This window comes from Lygodium microphyllum, chromosome 27, assembly GCF_053477565.2.
Source record: "Lygodium microphyllum isolate KBCC chromosome 27, Lygodium_microphyllum_v1.1.10, whole genome shotgun sequence".
Classification (NCBI taxonomy): Eukaryota; Viridiplantae; Streptophyta; class Polypodiopsida; order Schizaeales; family Lygodiaceae; genus Lygodium; species Lygodium microphyllum.
The window spans coordinates 13,671,350-13,693,994 of NC_141161.1; positions in this window are offsets into that span (position 1 = coordinate 13,671,350).

The window sequence follows — 22,645 nt, forward strand, 5'->3', positions numbered from 1 at the left end:
CTCTACTTATAGGATATTGGTGACCAGCCCCCCACAAAGATGCCTATGATTACTGTAAGTGTTATGACACATACCAATGAATGGAAAATCCCACAAAACCAGTGATATGCCATTACAGTCTATCCTTCCCTTAAAGCCATTCAAGAAATGGAGCATTGACTTTGTGGGTCGAATTGACCCTCCAATCGAAAGGAAGAGGAATAGACACATTACGGTATGTATCAATTATGTGACAAAGTGGCTAGCAGTAGGAACCTATAGATTACTAGGAAGACAAGGCAGTGAAGCTACCATGGAGAGTGAAGGGATATGAGACTCAGCCTAGGTGATGCAGAAAAATATGGGACTCTAAGTTAGAGACATAGATGGATTTCTATAGCACCCTACCACATGAAAGGGATGATCCTACCTACATGCCCTACCCAAGGAGGATTGGAATTGACTTCAACTAGGAGGTGCATGGTAGGTATGACTTCCCTTTGATCTACAACGTAAATGCCTCAACCCTTGAAGAAAGCTTTATCTTCATCAAAAGGGACCTCCACCCATCCATAGCAGGTTTCCTCAAAGATTTCTCCTCATGCCCCAATCATGCATTCATCACCATATGTAACTCTCTTTGTCTCTTGCGAATATTATTAAAACAAAAACCTACTGCAAAGGAAGAGCGGTTTCCAGCCTTCTTTTTTAGATCAATGCTGGAATAGATAGCTATGCAATGGTGTGCCTCATGATGAGAGCTACTGTCTTGCCAACATTTCATATGAACCTATTAGAAGGCATAAGTAACAGTAGATTCACCAGGTAAAACCACCCATTTTTGTCATCTACTCCACTCAATGTAAGAGCTAACTTCAACAGGCCCTTCCTAAGCAAAGCCTTTAAGCCACCATGTAGTCTGGCCCCTACTCATGAACAGGATGCTTCTTAGTGTGCTCTCTTTATAATTCACAAAAAAAAGGGGGAAAAAAAAGGAAAGGAAAGGAAAAGGAAATACGAAAAAAAGGACAAGGACAACAAGAGAAAGAAGTGGAAAGAAAAGGAACACAACAATGAAATTATCCCATCCGTACTTTACGAGCATCACCACAATCATTGTACCTAGGAACCACCCTAGCCCCTTTCGAATATCATAACTTAGGGCACATCAAGGGCAAGACATGATTGATAGACTTGTCTCCCTAAGTCACTCACACAGCACCTCCATTTCCACAAATTGGGTCCTCAAGTGTGGGACAATACCTTAGGCAACCCATCTCCCAATTCCATCATCACTTGCACACCGTACTACACGATAGGGTAGACATGACCCCCTACGAAGTGCACTCTTTTTCTTTTCAGGAACATTTTACAGTGGTGCAGCAAACCAACACCTATGGAGGCCTTCTTCGACTAATCATCATCTTCACCATCGGCAATCTCCCAAACTCACTTCACAAAGCATCCCCAATGTGATCCACCTCCCCAAAAGCCCCAAGAACCATTCCACATCAACCCTCTACAAACTCAGCCCATACCATCATGTGCCATGGGACTAGCACCCAACTATAAGGGGGGTAATATTACACCCTTGAAAGACCAAGACAAAAAAGCCAAAAAATCAAAAATGGAAGACAATCCCAAGGCGAAAGGAAAATGGAGGAGAGAGGCACACTAAAAAAAAATCTGGAGACATGAAGTGCGGGAAAAAGTCTCCAATGTAGAAGGAAGCACACAATAATAAGTGCACTGTGATATGTTAGCAAGAAAAGCATTGGGTGCATTGCAATTCATTTTGTAAAAGAGTATTGGGCTCTCTCCTGCGTGCAAATTGTAAAGAATGAGAGGTGCAGGTTGAGGCCTATGCTAATAGGAAGGAGAAGAAAAGAGAGTAGAGGAATGGACCAACAAGGGGAACCCACCTAAGAAGGGGATAAGGGCATGCATAGAAGTTGAGAAATTAATGAAGAAGTTCATTCTTGTGTATAGCCAAACTTATTCTCTTCTTGCTTCTTGCTCTTGCTTCCTTCTTGTGCATGAGAGAGGAAGAGAGGAAGTGTGGGAGAAGGAGAGAGAGTGTGTGTGTGAGTGAGGGATCGTGAAGAAGCTATTCTTCTCCTCTCTTCATCATCATCTTCTTCTCTTTACCCCTCTTGCGAGCACAATTATGGAGGGGTCAAAGCTCAAAGCTTGGAGATGCAGCTTGCTTGAGGGAACATCTTGAATCATGGAGCCATTGGCCGATTCATGGGACGAGGTACTTGATCGGATTCAAAGCTAAGCTCACTACATTGGTGTGTGGAAGAGTGTGCATGGCTATGTGAGAGGTAGCCATAGCTCTCATCTTGAAACACTTGAATCAATAAGTGGTTTGTGGATCTTGGTGGTTTGCTCGCAAGGGCGATGATAATAATGATCACTGAAGAGAGACATGCACACATCTCGAGTACCTAAGGATCGGCATGGATATGCTTGTAGACATTATGGTGTTTTACCTCAAGACCATGTGCCCCTCCCCTCAGTCTCTAGGCCAACATATTGCATTGTTTTCATAGAAAAGAGAGTAAAATATCCCATATGGAGGTTAAAGAATAGGACAACTAGATACAAAGAGGACTTGGATTAGAGCCGTTCCCCCACATTGCACAAGGATGGCACACTACCAAGGTTATTTCTTTCAACTCTCAAAGGATGGTTTCATCACCCCATCAAGCTATATGGATACTTAGCTACCATATGGGTTATGTATATCTATTAGATAGATCCATACCTCAATGCATCATTTAAAAATTGTGACAAGCAAATGGGAGGGTGTGGAAATAGAGAACCACATGTGTCAACTTTGTGACAAAGAACCAAAGACTGAGAAGCATTACATTTGTTTATGCACTCTATACTATGATATTCAAGGTAGATACTACTCATTAGGGGAAATTTGAGGTCAATTTTTAGCCTTGTAAGAAATTGAGGAGAGAGAAAGTATTGTGCAATTTATTAAATACACTATTGAAAAAAAAAAGTGTAATCCAAGGGAAAATTAGTCCTTAGTAGGTGAAAGGATGGTTTGGTGGTACAATAAAAGGACCAATTTTGTTTGTGTCCAATTGTTGCTTCCATTAATTCTTAATTTGGATTTTGGAAAAAAATCCCTAGATAAGAAAATTTAAAATTGTATAGAATTTTTTAGCATGTCAGTGGCCCAAATGATGTCGAGCCATGATCTATGTATATGTATGGATGGAGTTGAGTCGATATGATAAAGCTTGCTACCCCAGATATATCACAACCCCCCTCCAGTCATTAAGCTCTCAACACATCCGCCATGGCTCTTTGTTGTGCCACTCAAACTCACTTCTTGGTGCTTTACACCCAATTTTCATGTTTTCCTATTGTCATGAGGACTCCATCAAAGAAGGGGGCCATTAAATCCACCCGAGTGAACCCCCAACCATGAAGCACAACGAGGGGATGAAATCCCCTGACAGCATCAACAAGACACCAGGGTCTGTGCCAGAGAAGACATAGACCCCAACCATTAGTGCAAGCAAGGATAGTTGTTTTATGGAGGAGTCTGAGAAGACATTAGTCCGGTTTAATGATGAAGACAAATCCTCGATGAAACCTAGAGATGAGCTTCCATGGTGTTACTTTTTTTGTTTTGTGTTTTTCCACATTTAGCTAGGACTTTATGGTCGATTTCATTGTTTCGATTCCTAATAGCTTATTGCTTGGTCATAACCCTCATGTGGTTTAAATCCACAATGGGTCAGTATGAAGTGAGAAAGGCCCATTCCAAGGGTGGAGAGTACCATATTGCTTGGTGGTGACTCTTTTGTGCAGTGAACCACATATGTGTCAGCAACAGCAAGGAATCCCCATATCAATGGCGGAGGGCCCTCATATCGCATGGTCATGACCCTCATATGTGATGAGGGTGAGAATTGTGTTCAAGAGGTGAGAAAATCCTATAGATTAGAAAGTCAACCAGTGCTAAAAATTGCAACCTTGCCTACCCTTTCTTTGTTTGTAGCCCTACATATGCATAGCAATCAAATTGCAACTCTTCCCAATGCAGGCCAAGTTGGCCACAAGGCTTAGAAGACTAGATTTTGATTGTATCCTTGAGATAGATAAAATTGTTGCTTCATCCTAAATTTGCATAGCTAATATTTATGTAACAGTGCAAATGCAAGAGGATGCATGAGAGATTGAAGTCATGCAAGTCACAAAAATAAGGCTTGGAAGAAGCCAAGATGTTGTTGGTGGATTGATGCTAGAGGAAACACTCAATCCTTTTTAGTCTCTGATAAAAAGCACCCACAAAGCAAATACATTTATGAGAAACTACAAGATCTTATAAGAAAGATGTCATGGCAAGGTTACTCTTTGAGCTTGGGTCTAGTTTCACAAAACATATCTGAAGACATGAAGAAGGATGTGCTCTATGGGCATAGTGAGAAGTTAGGAGAGTTTCTAAAGCAATTTGCAACTCTTTGGTTTGTAATTGCCTATGCCTTGATCAACATATTAGAAGGGTCAACTATAAGTATTTCTATGAATATCCTAGTCTATAATGATTGGTGTAGAGCTATAGCACTCGTATCTGAGATAAAGAAGAAAAAAATTAAGGTTAGAAACGTTAACTATGTTTATATATTTGAATGTGGAAAATGTTTCTGTAAGAACCAAGTAGTGCAGGGTTCACTTTCACAAGAGCAAGGAACTGTAGCAAGGCTGATACAGTGCACATTAAATTTTGTTCCTTGAGATTCAAAGTAGATCAATCCATCACAGGAAAGCCTTTTAATTAAGAATACATCAGTGCCATGTGATTTCTTTCAAAACTTCTTGCAAATGTTGAGTTTGCTAATCTACACCTTGGATTTACACAAAGTTGTATTGATCAAATAGAAGATCCGTCTTTATTTTCTAAATATTTGTTTGTTATTGACTCTCTATTTTTGTTTTGTATTTTGTCCATTTTTCAACTTCTAATTATCTTGTAGAGAGTGGGTAGTGTTATAACCGACACTACAAACAATGGTGTTATAAGTGTTTGTTCACAAGTTGTAGAAAATTTTTAAGAATCTAAGGTTTTCTACACACTTTATTGTAGATCGTGGAAACTAGAGTTGACTAGACTAGTGATCATCTTTACCAAATTCTAATAAAGAAAATGAGCTACATTGCCATTGCCATCAATCCCACTGATGAGCAATACCTAATAATAATGCCAAGGAGGTGTGTCTAAGATCATCCCAATTTTATATACACTACGTATTGTTTTACTTTCAAAAGAGAGCCATGGTATGTCTAACTCTGAGTGGATTGACATCTCTCATTGAAAAATAAAATGGAGGAGTATCCACAACTGAGTAAATTTTGTTAACGGCAAAGGAGCTGCACCAAAAGTATGGCCTAAGTGTGGAAGGGGCGAGTGTCTGTCAACACACCAAGTGTGCTAGAGGCAATGAGATCAAAGGGTGAAAAGAATATCGATATATGGACTGATGGCAGGTTGTATCCTATGGATCCCACAATGAGAAGCGCCACTCTTCTCATCATCTTCCTCATTGTTGAGGTTTGTTGGAGACCGTAGCCAAGGGCTTCTAGCTTATACAAAAAATCTAGTAGGACGTTCAAACATATTGAAGCTGCAAAACTAGTGGTTGCTCCAAGAAAGAGCTACAATGATGAAACAATTGGAGAATATCCAAGAAAAAATAGAGAGGCTCGAAACCTAGCTACGTGCAGCAAGGCAAAAGGAAATGAAGCTTGGGAGTTGTGAGAGAGCAGATAAGTCTAAAGAATCACGAGACTCTCAAGCCTAGAAGTGGAGGTTGCAAGAGAAGAATATCACCAATACAGTAATAGTTGGTCACTCGCCCTGAACTACTTGCATTATTCCTCACTCTAACATTGTTATTGTAACCAAGAGGTCCATTCTCCACCCAGAAAAAGCAACAAGAAATGTGGAGAAAGCATCGGAAGCTTACAACAACATCGTTCCTCCCAAATCTATAAGACGTATGTTTGACCAAGAAGAGGTTTAAGAAGGCCAAGGAGCAGTGCATTGAAAAGTTCCTATAAGGGTCTTGCCTAGACAAAGAGGACATCCAAAGCACCCTAGATAGGGTGGGGATTAGTAGACAAAGCTAGAAGGAGGTTAAGAAAGCACAAGTATAAGGCACACCCTTAACCATAAACAATTTACACATATATGCTCGATGGTCCCTCTTTAAATGACACCCATAATGAAGGGGCACCCCTTTTTAGGATTCTAACTTCTATCTCCCTTTCTCCCAATGGCAACAGTGGGACACAACACTATCTCCCATGAGGATCAACGGCCCAAATCAATCAAGGTGCATAAGATACCAAGCTCAGCGGCCGGGCAGTGCTTGGAGAGCTATGCAAGATAGAAAATCACATACAACTTGCAGTTCCAAAGGTTGCTTTGCAAAATCTATGAGGAATTGGGCATTGACATGAGGTGGAGAGTATCTACAATTCTATCTCTTCAGAAGATTGCAGAGGACTTCCTCGTGGAGTTTTTCAAGGATGCATATTTTCTTGCAACCCATGCTCATCACACGATGACTATCATGCCGAGAGATTTCAAAAGCTTGCACCACCTATGGGTATGGTATGACAAACTACTGAATCATGTTGATATCTCAAACTAGCGCATGAGAAAAATTATTGCCATCCTGCCTCTTTATCATTGAGAATCTAGGTCAAGATCCCTCATCTCGCATGAGAGGGACACGTGCTTACAAAGAGTAAGAGTAGTGGCTCAATAGGTGGCCGAGACCCATTGATCGGCCTGAGCGTCTCCAAGCCTAGCCCCACCACCCTGATTCCCATCACGTTGATCCCCTCCAAGCCCTCTAGGACAAGCCCCACCACTCTGAGCCCCTCCAAGTCCCACCCTACCACTCCGAGCCCTCCAAGTCCTAGCCTTTGAGCCCCTCCAAGTCTTGCACCACCATTCCAAGACCCTCCAAGATGAGCCCCACCACTCTGAGACCCTCCAAGTTCCGCTCCACCACTTCGATCCCCTCCAGGTCTTGCCCCACCAGTTCGAGCCCCTCCAGGACGAGCCCCTCTAAGAGGATCCCCTTAATAAGGACTGGTCCCCCCGAGTTGCTCCAGACAAAGCCCCTCCATGATGAGTCCCCCCAAGGATAAGCCCCTCCTCCAGGAGGAGCCCCTCCATGTCGAGCCCCCCAAGGAGGAGCCCCTCCATGTCAAGTCCCCCCCATACATGAGTCCCCCCAAGGATGAGCCCCACCACCAAGAGGAGCCCCTCTATGTTGAGCCCCCCAAGGAGGAGCCCCTTCAGGTTGATCCCCCCAAGGAAGAGCCTCCCAAGGACGAGTCCCTTTAGGCCAAGCCCCACTACCCACAATCGTCCTCGACAAGTGCAAGGCCCAAACTTACAATTGCCCCCTCCTCATCAACACCTTCTTATGCCTTTGACTCCACCTCACCTCCTCGACAAGTGCAAGGCCCAAACTTACAACTGCCCCCTCCTCATCAACACCTTCTTATGCCTTTGACTCCACCTCACCTCCTCGACATCCACTAATTCTAATGAAGAACGAGCTTGATCTCCATAATGATCTCAACCTCATCCTCAACAAGTTCTTGGTGGCAATGGGGGAGGTAGTGGACCCTGCCAAGGATGTTGTACCTTTGAGAGGGCAGCAACAGGTTGTGGAGCTAGATGCAGTGGACATTGGAGTGCTTGCTTTCCTAATGAAGAGGAGTTGACCGGCTCCATCCTTCTTGCCCTCCAATAGAAAGTTTTACCTGTTTATTTTTGGGGCATCTCAATCATTGATCTCATTGGTATGTTACCTTAATAATCTATTTTCATGCCCCTTGCATTTGATAGCTATGTAATATCATTGTTGCCACTGGAGATCCAAAGACCCGTATATTGTCTTGACCCGCTACTGTTGCATCCCCTACAAGACGACAAAGTCTCATGGACAAACACTTTGAAGTAGTGGAGTTACATCTTGATCGATGATGTGTGAACTATCTTCATTTCATACCATAAAAAATAAGTGCTTGAATAAATAGCATTGCTTGTTTGTATAGACCTAGTTCTTTTATCTTTGTTTTGGTGATTTCTCTTCTTTGATGATTGAATAGCTCTCACTGGAGTTTGATATTGTACGACATGCAATAAAACATTTCTAATTTTAAAAATATTGCTAGCAAAGAAGGGGCTACCATGGAAGTGCCCGATGGTAAGTATCTACATCTCTCCGTTGAGATTTTGCTCCTACTCTTTGAAAGTGCCAACCCTAAACTAACTTCATTTGTGTCTCTAGGGCTAGGCGCAAACTTGTGGCCTGCATTGAGGCATTCTTTTTATAAAAACCCTTTTATGCAATCTGAATACAAGGATTTGTGTGGGTCCCACAACATGGCCTTGAAGACATCAGTTGTGGATGGAGGACGTGCCTCAACGCGTTTCTCCTTCTAAAGGTTATATATGGTCTTCCAAATGTGAGTGGTGTTTATAATGCAAGCTTGTTTTGTCAGTCAAAGCTCGCAATTTGAAATTTCTTCTTTGGCGCAAGACATTGATATGGGGAACTACTCAGAGTTTGAAGTCAAGAAAATAGAAGTCAATGGCATTCAATTTTTTGCATTTGCAATTGCCAAGCACCACGAGGAGGAGGTGTTGCAAAGAGATGAGTTCGTGAAGAGAGTGTAGAGGAGGTGTGAGCAGGAATGAGAGTAGTTAAGGGCTTCGAAAGAAGCGGCAAATAACATACAAGTTCATGAGAAGGCCATGGAAGAGGTTTGTCAATGGGTTGAATCAAGACAAGCTATAGAGAGCAAAGTTGCAAGTGGTGGAGAGGGGACTGCAAAGATTGGAAGCTCTTTGGCGTGAAATGGAGAAAGCACGCCAACCGTCCCATCCCCAACCACAACCACCCCCTCCCAAAGACAACCTCGCGGCCCTCGCAAACAACTTAGCTGCACCCGCGGCCAAGTCCACTCTCGAAGATTTCGCCCCTACCCTAGAGTAGACCCTTGAACATGGCCTTCAAGGCCTCTACGTTGTAATTTTTTAATGCTCATTTACCACTTTGTAAATGGAAATGGAACTGCAACAAGAGAAAAAATGAAAGGTTCTCATACATATTGCTATACTTGTTGACATTCATTTGATGATATGGTCTTTCTTGAGTAAAAAAGCCCCGTAAAACATTTACCTTTCTTTTGAGAAAAATGCTTGAGTCTATAATTGTGAAAAAACTAGTTCATTTTAATTATAGTTTCCCTGATTGAAGTGTTTATCATGGTGCAATGAACCCCACTACGGTCACCACCAAGTGAAGGAGGCCCCTCCCTAGGCCGAAGGACCTCAGTTCGCTTGGTGTCGACCCTCCTGTGCACTGAATGCCATATGGGTCACCATCGAGAGAGAGGCACCTCTCTGGGGTGATGGCCCCTATATTGCTTGATCGATACCCTCCAAGTGCGTAGGCTATTCAAATTTGGTGCCATTCTCAATGACAGTTAGCTCTAATGTGATTTGCTCACGTCCCAAAGTAGACCAGTACACACTGATATGAGAGATTACTCAAATGAGGCATAAGGAACGTGCATTTATGAACCCATTTATCGTGTACAAAAAGTACCCAGATGCCACAAAGGTATTGTGGGGCTACCAAATTTGCTATTTGGAAGTACCAAGACTACTAATAATGGTACAGTGAGACAGACAATAATGGTATAAAGAAAGTACCAAAACTATCAATTTTGGTACCCTCGGATAGAGAAAACAACCAATAAAGATAGTCCTAAACAAAAGTAATGATTCTAGATACAATGTAAGTGTTGAGAGCTAGAGAATATGCTATCCAAATGCAGATTGTGATGCTTAAACTTTAACCTATTCTACTTTATGTCTATATAACTTCTATTCTATTTCTATGTTCTCACTCTATGCCTCTCTCTATCTCTGTCACTGTCGTTGCAATAGTTGTATCTCTTTATAGGAGTAAGACTAGCTTCATTTTGTGATTGTCTAATGTAGATGGACTTCTTAGGCAATGATTACATGTATCTTTCTTTTATAGTCCAAGCCTTGATTTTAGGTGTATCTCCTTGAATCTTGCAAGTAGGTGCATGTTGTCCTATAACCGTGCAGTCCTAAGAGGTCGCTCTACTAGGCTGCTAATGGCAATGCTGCAAATGCATAGCATTGTTTGCTATCTCTTTACACGTGAAGCTCTTTTCTTTTCTTATTGGGACCTAGCAAACATCAAGAGAGTAGTTATAAATAAAGTGATGCAAACAATTTCTTTGATCGTGTGAATGTAAAGGAGATGTAAAGCAAGATAAACAATGCAAATAGCAATGCCCCTTTTTATCACTGACATAGAAGATAAATGAAGTAGAAAGTTGGATTTCTTCATTGTGCAAGTTCATCCTCAATTGTTGCAATGTGCACATTGACCCTACCTTCATAATGATCAAAAGTTCACCATCCAACCAAATATCAACATCTTGTAATAAATTTTCAAAAAACTCTCTCATGTCTTGGTCTAGTGGCACTAGTTTTTCACAAACATGGTGTCATCCTCTATACAAAAATGTCATGATGAAGTTTTGAGTGGCAACCATGTATAGATAATAGAATCTAGTTGCACCTTGCAAGTGATTCCATCTTGTACCTTTGTATCACAGCCTGCATCCGCAAACTCTAGGATACTATCTACATCTAGGCACTTCACTAGGAACATGGTTCTTGAGGTCCAGACTTCACTGCTAGAGAAGAAGAACATGAAAATGGCTATAGGCATAAAAGTGGATATTTTGCTTTGACTACTTGAAATATTGGGCTTTAGGCATTTTGGCACTTTGTGAAATATTTTTCACCTGTAACTCTTGCTCATTCTCGAATCTAGTAACAACCACCCTTGCTCTTGAAATCCAGAAGGGGAAGGTTGACAAGGCTCCCATTTGAAAGGAAGCGACGAATCGAAGGTTGGACTCGAGAGCTATGGCGAGAGAGCAAGAGCAAGAAAGGGAGAGACTAGAAATGGGAACTCCAACAGTCACAATGTGTGACCAGGCCTTCCTTTATTCAAACTGTCACTAAAAGAATAAAGAATAAAGTGACGGTGATGGGTATCCACCACCTGCAGTGTGCAGTGGCGGTGACTGCCAGTGTAGTAATAGACAGGCGGCTAGGCAGAGGCGCCTTTACCCCCCACACCCATCAACCTCTTGAGGAAGGCAAAACGCTCTATAGAGAGGCTTTTTGTGAGCAGATCTGCAGGATTCTGGTCAGTCGAGATCTTGACAAAATCAACAGACTTGTCCTCAACAACCCCACGTATGAAGTGATATCTCACCTCAATGTGTTTCGTCTTCGGATGGAAGACTGGATTCTTGGCTAGCTGAATAGCACTCATAGAATCCGAATGCAGTGTAGGGATAGCATCAATACCAAGGTCAGCAATGGCCTCCTTGTAAGCCTCAGTGGTGGCTACAACATACTCGGCCTCTGTAGTAGAAAGGGCCGTGCATTTTTGTACCCTGGACATCCAAGAAACAGCACCTCCATCATAGGTGAATACATAGCCAAAAGTGGACTTCCTACTATCTGCATGTCCTGCATAATCAGAGTCAATGTACCCCACGACTCCTGTATCCTGGCTGCCATACCATATGCACATATCTGTAGTGCCCTTCAGGTACCTCATGATACCCTTCATGGCATCCCAATGCTTCTTGCCAGGTATAGCCATACAGCGTGCCACAACACCAACTGCAAAGGCAATATCTGGACGAGTGGCTATCATGGCATACATAAGACTGTCCATTGTGGATGCATAGGGAATCTTGGCCATCTCGGCCCTCTGCTCATCTGTCTGTGGACAATCAGCCTGTGATACCTTCACATAAGAAGGCAATGGACAGCCAATAGGATTTACGTCCTACATGCGGAAGCGCTCAAGGACTTTATGAATGTACTCCCTCTATGACAAGTAGAGGAATCCCTGATGCCTGTCGCGTCTAATGCGCATACCAAGTATGTGAGCCCAGATCTTTCATCTCAAAGCTCTTCTTGAGTTGAGCCTTAAGAGCATCTAGCTCATCATGAGCTTTCCCTGATATCAGCATATCATCCACATAGAGTACCAAAATCAATAAAGAACCATCACGGGCTTTCTTTGTGTAAAGACATGGATCCATAGCACTCCGGCTGTAGCCCTGTGACTGCATAAAGGCATCAAACTTATGATACCACTCCCTAGGTGCCTGTTTCAAGCCATAAAGACTTTTCCTCAATTTGCACACTAGATGCTGTCTACCAGGTTTTGCAAAGCCCTTAGGCTGCTCCATATAAATCTCATCATGTAAGTCCCCATGTAAGAAAGTCGTCTTGATATCCATCTGGTATAAATCCAAGTCAAGTTGAGCAACCAAAGCCAAGACTAAGCGCAGGGTGGTCATCTTAACCACAGGAGAAAAGACATCATCAAAGTCCACACCATGCTCCTGCTTAAAACCCTTTGCTACCAATCTAGCCTTGTATGCCGGCTTGGGGTGTCCAAGGGTACTTTTTAGCTTGTACCCCCACTTGCATGGCAAAGCCTTCTTGCCCGTAGGCAAGGAAACCAAATCCCAAGTGTCATTCTTATGCAGGGAGTCTATCTCAGACTACATAGCCCTCTCCCAGGAGTGACTGTCACCCCTGCGCATAGCCTCATCATAAGTGAAAGACTCTCCTGCATTTGTAACCAAGACATAATGCATCAAGGGCTGAAATCTATTAGGTAGACGTCTATCTCTAGTAGACCGTCTCACGGCAAGCTCTACTGCCTGCCCAGCTGCCTGTCCAACACCCTGGCCATGAGCATCTACTGCAGCTGTAGGCTGTCCAACTGGCTGTGCGGGAGCTCTCAGCTCCTCCTAAAATATGACCTTGTGGATCTCAACAACTCTCTCAGGCTGCCTATGCATTTTGTCTTCATGGAAGACTACATCATGACTGTGGATGACTTTCCGCACCTGCGGATCCCAAAGACGATAACCCATCTCGCCTGCATCCCCATAACCAAGGAAAATGCATTTGACACTCTTGGGATCCAACTTACTTCTCTTGTCCCTGGGCACATGGCAAAATGCCTCACATCCAAAGACACGGAGATGCAGATAAGAGGGAGGTTTTCTAGTCCATACCTCCTCTGCAACCTGAAAATCCAAACCACTAGAGGGTGATCTGTTTATGACATGCACAGCTGTACTAACTGCCTCAGCCCAAAAGCTCTGTGGTAGGCTTGCATGGCTAAGCATACTGCGCACATGCTCCTGGATGGTTCTATTCATCCGCTCAGCCAAACCATTCTTGGGGGGGGTGTAGGGGGCGGTCAACTGACGCTTAATATCCCTCTCATCACATAACTGCTCAAAAGCACATGAGACATACTCACCTCCATTATCTGTCCTTAGGCATTTTAGCCTATACCCAGATTGGTTCTCAACCAATGCAAGCCATCTCTGAAACACAGCCCAGACATCGGATTTCAGCTTAATGGGATAAGCCCAAACTTTTCGTGAAAAATCATCTATAAACGTAACAAAATACTTTGCACCACCCATAGACTGACAAGGCATGGGCCCATAGATATCTGAATGTACCAATGCCAAGGTCTCACACATGTGTGGCCTACCAGACTTCTTATGCGTAGACCTAGTCTACTGTTGAGATTCAGAGACAGAGACAAGAGTTAAGAGCTAAGTGCTCTCTCTTTCTTCTTTTCATTATCTAATAGACCACACACATAACATAAGTGTATACAATAGTACTAAGGTCCGTAGGACCATTCACACTGGGTCTAAGACCACCGACTTATTTAATGTCCTACACTTGCTGATACAGCTAGACACAGCTAATGTCCGTCATACAAACTGACAGGAGAATAATATGAGCTTGATATTGATATTCTAACACTCCCCCTCAAGCTCAAATCACCTGATGAACTCCAAGTAGCTGTCTAAAAAATTACTAAACTTATCTTTACCCAAAGACTTGGTAAAGATATCTGCAACCTGTTCATCAGTCTTCAAATGCATAAGATCTACTCTCGCTGCAAGAACCATCTCTCTGATAAAATGGTAGTGTACCTCTATGTGTTTTGTCCTGGCATGGTATACTGGATTCGTTGCTAGGAGTACACTCCTGAGATTGTCGCATAATAAGGTCACCGGAGCATCCACCTGAATATCCAAATCAGCCATAAGCTTGAGCTGCCATGAAATCTCGCATGCTACCAATGGAGCACCCCTGTACTCTGCCTCAGTACTAGACAATGCAACCGTTGGTTGCTTCTTGCTGCTCCAGCTGATCATGCCACTTCCAAAGCCAAAAGCATAACCACTCGTAGATCTGCGATCATATGAGCATCCTGCCCAATCCGCATCTATGTATCCAACCAATTTCAAGGGCTTATCTCTCATATAGAATAGCCCATAATCTACAGTGGACTTAACATATCTCATAATCTGGCTTCTGCATAAACTGACTTATGAGCCCAACTGCATAACTAAAATCCGGCCTAGTGATAGTAAAGTAGATCAGACTTCCAACCATCTGCCTGTATATAGCCACATCCTGAATTTCAGCTCCAGTGCTAATGTCCAGCTTGACATTCTGATCAAGGGGTGTATCCAATGGTTTGCATTCAGCCATGCCATACTTTTTCAGCATTTCCATGGCATAATGTTTCTGCATCAACCATAAACCATTTTCAGCCTTGATTACCTCAATACCCAAAAAGTACTTCAATTCACTGAGATCTTTCATGTCAAATTCAGATTTCAGCATCTTCATTACATGTTGTATGCCCAAGTCATCATCACCAATGATTATCAAATCATCAACATATATGACCAGCACTACCAAGTTCACTATCTAAAGTGTCAGCAGACTCATATCCAGAAGTCATTCTACCAGGTGTCATCATACCAGATGCATCCTCAGTAACTTTCTCTTTTCCTTTGTTGTCCAAGACATCATATCTCCCCCTCACTGACATACTGGTATCAGTGGACGGTAAGCTCCTCAATCTCCCTGTCCATGGGGATATTGTCTGACTACTAGATCCTATCAAAGCAGTGCTCTGCAAATCAACTGTAGATACATGAGTGGAAGGCATATCCGATGGCACTGTAGCCGATGATACATACCAAGAACCCATCTCATAAAAAATAACATCCCTGCTCACCAAGGTCTCTCTGGTAGAGGGATCATAGCATTTGTATGCCTTCTTCTCCTGCGAATATCCAATGAAAACACACTTATGCGCTTTTGGATCCAGCTTCTTCCTTTTTTCATCTGGAATATGCACATAAGCAAGGCAGCCAAAAACTTTCATGTGACTTACATCCGGCTTATAGCCATACAGCTTCTCAAATGGTTTCATCTCATGAATACCTGCAGTGGGAGTTCAATTCAAGATATACATGGCTGTCATAACAGCCTCAGCACAATAATAGAGCGGCATCTTCTTCTCATTCATCATGGCACGAGCAGCTTCCATCAACACCCTATTCTTTCTTTCAACTACCCCATTCTGTTGAGGAGTATAGCTGCAGGTAAGCTGTCTGCGTATGCCATTTTCAACCAGAAAGTTATCAAACTCATTTGACACATACTCCCCACCGCTATCTAATCTCAAGCAAGAGATATAGCAGTCAAATTCCTTTTCAACCTGCTTTTTAAAATGCTGAAAAACAGCAAACACCTCATCCTTTGTCTTCAAAATGTAAACCCAAGTATAGCGACTGTAATCATCAATGAATGTCACATAATACTTCGAGCCTCCCATAGATGCATTATGGGCTGGCCCCCAAACATCAGAGTGCATTAACTGCAATGGACGTGTACTCTGCCTTACATGCCTGACAAATGGCAACCTTGACTGCTTACCAAACTGTCAAGCATCGCATACATGACCAATATCTAAGTATTGGAACTTGGGTAAACCTGTAATGAGATGTTTTTTCTACATAATTTGCAGCCTTTGCAAATTCACATGCCCCACTCTCTTGTGCCAAATTTTCAAATCTCTAATAGTGCCAGAACCATGGGCAAACATAGCTGAATTCAGCTCTGGCAAGGTAGCATCAAGAGTAAACATTCTGCCATTCCTGTGACCACGAGCTATCAACTTGCATCCATTGTCAAAGTCTTCAATAAAACAACCATGCTTATTGAATCTAACCTGCAAGTTCTGCTCCGTCATCTAACCAACAGACAGCAAGTTCTTCGTAATCGAAGGAACATGCAATACATCATGCAAATTTTTCTTTCTGCCATCATGAACCACAAGAGGCATTTTGCCTTTATGTTCAATGCTATACTGCGTGTCATCACCTTACAGATATAGCCATGTTTTTCAGCCACCATATCAGTGAACCAATCACCATGAGAAGTCGTATGGTTCGATGCCCCTGAATCAATATACCAAATTGCATCATCAGTGGATTTTTCAGCAACTCTGTCTTTTACATACTGCATGGCAAACAATCTATCTCCTGAAGTATCATCTGCCTGACTAGACATAGCAAAGTGTCCATGTTGTTTGCCTTTCTGATTGCTCTACTTCTTCCAGCAGTCCTTGGCAATATGCCCATACTTCCTGCAGTAATGACAATCCTTGTCCTTATTCGGATTGTCAGATGGATGTTGCTGTTGCCAGGAGCCTCTGCCTCTAGGGCTAGATCTTCCCCTACCTCTAAAGTTTCCACCACCTCTTGCATTCGATACCTGCTGGTTGTTATTGCCATAGGATGCATTCTGCTAGCCTCTCTGCCAGATCCATAGCCTCTACCTCGGCTACCATGGCCACGCTAATTCGAATAAAAAACTACATCCTTATTTTTAGAACTACTTGACCCTGTAGCCAAGCCAAGTTTAACCATCTCATGTATAAGCAATGCAACCAGCTCATTAAAATCAAGCATTTCAGACCTCACAGACACAGAAGTGTCAAAAGACTTATAGTCAGGCCCCAAGCCATTCAAAGTCACAGCAACCATGTCTTCATCTTCAACCTGTGAACCAACAGATGCTAGCTGATCCGCAATGTTCTTAACCTCCGTGACATAATCCTGTATAGATCTGCTCTTTCTCTCCATGTTGTTGAGCTTCTGCTTCAATTGTATCTTCCTGGCACTTGTGGTTGTGCCATAGTACTTGACCAAAATGTCCCATGCATTCTTAGGAGAGTTGCAGTTCATTATCTGCATTACCATGGCATCTGAGATGCATAAAGAAAGCCAATGCAAGACTCTACGAGCTCTTTCTGTCCAAGCTCGGTGTAATTGTCTCTGATCAGCCATAGGTCGATATGGGAGCTCAGGTTCAACTTCCGCTCCAGTCACCAACTCCCAATAGCCTTTCCCTATTAAGAAGTTCTCCATGCGGAACTTCCATATGGCATAATTGCTACTGTCAAGCTTTTCCCCCACTATCTGGGTTATGTTGTCAGTCCTCTCTGCATTAGCCATGTTGTATGCTCTGTCTGGCTACCTGCAAGCCAAAATTTTCCTGACAATTCAGTTTCAGCCTGCAACTATTTATGACAGTTTTCAGCACTATGTGCTCAGACAATCAGCATTTCAGCCTGAAAGCAGTGGTACATACACCTCTTGACACTTGGCAATCACCTAGGTATTGCATCCTGCATGTACGGACTGCATTCAATGCAAAAGCAGCATGTATTTGGGCAACCTGTTCATGTACAGACAAGGAGTCTATAGGCTGAAAATGACAACAAACAATAGTTCCTTTTTTTAGCTCAACACAAAGGGTACGTGCCCCAAGATCACTTACAGCAGTTCAAAGTTATATCTTTGTATATGGGGTTCCAAACATATCAATCTGACATTGAATACATCATGCACCACCCATAGATTGACAAGGCATGGGCCCACAGACATCCGAATGTACCAATGCCAAGGTCTCACTCATGCGTGGCCTACCAGACTTCTTATGCGTAGACCTAGTCTGCTGTTGAGATTCAAAGACAGAGACAAGAGTTAAGAGCTAAGTGCTCTCTCTTTCTTCTTTTCATTATCTAATAGACCACATACATAACATAAGTGTATACAATAGTACTAAGGTCCGTAGGACCATTCACACTGGGTCTAAGACCACCGACTTATTTAATGTCCCACACTTGTTGATACAGCTGGACACAGCTAATGTCGGTCATACAAACTGACAGGAGAATAATAGGAGCTTAATATTGATATTCTAACGTCTGCCTGCCATAAAGACAATGCTCACATGAATCAAAACATGCATAATCAAGGAGCGGTAAGTACTGCAAACCAGAAAGCATTTTCATTCCCTTCAAAGACATATGGCCCAAACGGGCATGCCAAAGAGATACATATGGGATAGAACCCACAGACAAAACATGATCAAGGGAAGAAGCTGATACAATCAAGGGGTAGAGACTGCCAGCCTTGGCACCTCTCGCAATCACAAGTCTGCCACGAGTGATCTTCCATGCAGAGTCTCCAAAACATACATGATATCCTGCATCATCAAGTTGTCCAGCTGACATGAGATTGCGTGTCAAAGCAGGTACATGATGTACATCTTGCATAACACAAAACTACTGCTAGAAGGAAACTACAGCCTAACATCACCAATGCCCACAATATCAAGAGAGTTGTCATTACCCAAGCGCACAGAACTCGAAACAGTACGGTATGAATGAAACCACTCTCGGCAAGGTGTCACATGAAAGGACGCACCTGAATCCAAGAGCCAAAATTGTGCATACATAGAGTGTATCTCTATCATTCTGCAAAGCACTAGAAAAAGCTGCTAGGATATAATCATCATCATCAACATTCTCAGGCTGCATAACATTGATCTCTTCAATTTTAACAGTGGACTTTGCAGGTACTATGCTGCGATCAAAAGACTTATCTTGCACTTTGTCTTTCCCCTTATCTTTGTGCCTTTCATTGCACAATTCATGGCATTGTGGCCTAATATGGCCCTTTTTCCCACAATGGTGACAAGTAATATCTGCATTCCTGCCACGGGATTTGCTACGTGACTTTCCACGAGACTTGGATTGAGATTTTTGAGAATCCTGTCCATGGCCACTATCACTACCATGCTTTCCATATCCATCATTCCTGCCTCTAACTGTCATAGCATGAGACACATGAGAGGCATCCAAATTCTTACGGTTAACCTCTTCCTGTAGAAGAGCACTCTCAACATCAGATAATTTCAAGGTAGCAGTAGAGGCACATAATGCAGTGTAGAATACATCCCATGACTCATTAAGAGTACCAAGCAAGAAAAGAGGAGTGATATCCTCTGCAAAAGTGATGTCCTGCGAAGTCAAGTTCTTGAGTATAGCATGGAACTGGCTCAAGTGAGCAGACATAGTCACATTCTCCTTCATGCGCAGATCCATAAGCTGCTTCAGCCAATACATCTTACTCGCTGGACTTTTCTTGTCATAAAGATTTTTTATCTTTTCCTACAACTGCCATGCACTCTGTTCTTCCTCAAAGACATTATAGTGAACATGTTCTGTGAGAGACAATACAATAGTGGACTTGTATAACTCATCAAGCTCAAGCCATTCCTCATCTGGCATAGTTGCAGGCGAATGCCCGCTTAACCTCAAAGGTTTGATCTGCGATTTCTGCACCAACACCTGCCAAATCTGGCTCTTCCAATAAGAGTAATTTGTACCATCAAGCTTAGTGATGTTGAAAATAGCATGATCAGTGGACGAACTCGCCATAATGCAGGCTGGAAGAGTGTAGACTGTTCAAAACTGCTTGCTGTTTACTGCAAAAAATGACCAAAAAATCACCAAAATCGAGGAAAAATGGCGAAGACAGTGGAACCAAAGCTGCTGCCCACCAAGTACTAGTAAAAGTACATCATTTCAGAGTGTCTCAACATGAAAGCATATGACGGTCGATAAGCATGAATCCAACACCCAAAGATGTCATACAAACATCTGTCAGTGAGTAGGCACACCCCCCAATCAACGGGGCAAAGTGTTCCTGCCACTACCAAAACTTGACACAAGTAGGTGTCAGCTCACAAAGATACGGATCCAAATTTGAGACTCGGCTCATAAGCATAGAGTGAACCAAGCCATATAATGTATCATCCCAAATGGTAAGAAATCCCAAAGTCTCAAGTGTCTGTAACTGCTCAATAGAACGTAACTGCTCAATACATAAAGGCACCGCCTGCTCAATGTCTGATAAGCATTCAAGAATGCTCCCACTGGCACAAAAGCCATATATATGAGCTCAAGAGCTCAAACCAAGGCAAAACACAGTGCCAACGACATAAGTCCAAGACAATACATCAATAGTACATCCCGAACATGTAGGCGGTAGAGTATCCGTATGTAGCATCCATAAGCATGTAAGACATTAAGTACATCCCAAGTACAACTCTAGCAAGCCAATAAATAGCTCAAGTAAGATCCGGAAATCCAAGGTCAAGCCAAGACCGAGCTCCAGTAGCAATAGGCTCCAAACAATGTAACTAGCATGTAGTAATGGCATAGGCTAAGCATGTTAAGACCGTTCAGACATAAGCAACATACATGCCATAAGTACATCCAAGATGGAGCATCCAAATGCTTTGCAAAGTGAGCTCAAGCTCAACCAATGATCCCGAATCAAAACCAAGCTCTATGTCGAGCCCCAAGTATCAATACATCACCATATATACCCGAAACATAGCCCGAAAAGCATAGGCATAAGTATACATGAGTAAAATAACTTCAGCCCACCTGTGTATAGCAATGATTTACTGTTCAAAACTGAGAATTTTAGCACCAAAATTAGCTCCAAATGGTTGCCAAACAATAGGCATACATTCCCCTAACATCCGGGCATCAAACGGGACCAACTGGGCATCAAATGACAATGCCGAACAAGCTGTAGCATCAAATGTTAGTGTAACACTGTCATAAACTGCTTGTGGACTGTTATGACAATCCCAAAACAGTGTTAAATCAGTCCAAATGCTATGCCAACACATCAACCATCAAAACCAAGTATCAAAGCATGTTCATATGCCCGAAATGGAGCCTTTCCAAGTGCCAATGGAGGGGGAGAGCTGTTGTTGTGACTATCAATGCTGAAGACACATATGGGAGGACTGCGTGATTCCGCCAACTGTAAATGCTGGTCCTAGGGCTGCAAAAAATGGTGGCCAAGCTTCGGAGGGGTCCTGTACCACACATTCTACTAGTTGCCACTCCTTGACGCTTGATGGATACAAGTCTATTAACATCAAATGGTCTTGTTAGTTACAAGTTGAATAAGAGAGATCTCTTCCACTTTCTTTGATGCATGATTATCCAACTTCCCTTCGTTATGGTCAAGGGAAACCACTTGTCCTACTCATTGAGCGCATTGAAAGTGACTATGGACTCGATGGAAGCACTAGGTCTTTTGCACCGAGAAGACGCCTCCATGGAGTAGGAAGATGGAGGGCAAAAACATGCAACTAAGTGGAGAGAAAACATATAAAAACTCCAATGGGGTGCACACTAGAGGTAAAGAGAGAGAAAAATGAGCATTGAGCACTCAAAGATTTCAAACGAGAGGCTTTCGCCACCTTTTTTCCCCTCAGTAAGAGAAACGATTGAAATATGATGGCAAAACATTACTATTGGAAAATGATAGTACTCCGCTTTATTGTTGGAAAGCGACAATTACTCTACTCATTTCAATGAAACTAACAATATCAAAAATTCCAAAATTAGTTTTTGAGAATACGAAAATGATTTTCAAAAAAAAAAAACTCTCGAAAGCCTTATCATTAGTGGAGCGCACTCTCTCTACATGCTAAAACATCCAAAAGTGACCTCAAACTCCCGCTAATGATTTTTTGAGAGGGTTTTGGCCCTCTCTAATAGGTGATATAGTTTGAGAATCAAATATGTTTGGAATTCTTCCTATTTGTGCTATAGAGATGTAGATATGCTATTCTATGGGATAAGAGCCCCCCACAACTAGGTCCACCCAATAGAGGGTTGTCACTGACTTTTCCACTACTATACACATGAGCACATGATCAACCACACAATGCTACATTTCCACGTGAAGGAGATGCTTCATTGAGAATATGCTCTTTTATTATCTTCTCTTTATTAGCAGTATCACTTACATCTACCATAGACATATTCTCATATAGAATATCACCCTGCGTCTAGTCTCATATATTTTAATCTTTCTTAGATGAGAGATGTACTTCTTTGTATGTATTGGTGTAGTCTCATAGGCCACATTGCCCTTCTAGAGATATTAGTGCGCGCGCGCACGCGCACACACACACACACACACACACACACACACACACACACACTCTCTCTCTCTCTCTCTCTCTCTCTCTCTCTCTCTCTCTCTCTCTCTCTCTCTCTCTCTCTCTCTCTCTCTCTCTCTCTCTCTCTCTCTCTCTCTCTCTCTCTCTCTCTCTCTCTCTCTCTCTCGTGTGTGTGTGTGTGTGTGTGTGTGTGTGTGTGTGCGCGCGCGCGCGCGCGCGTGTTGATCTATTGAGAATTTCCACCTATAAGAAATTAGGGCTTAATTGAGGTGACAGACATAT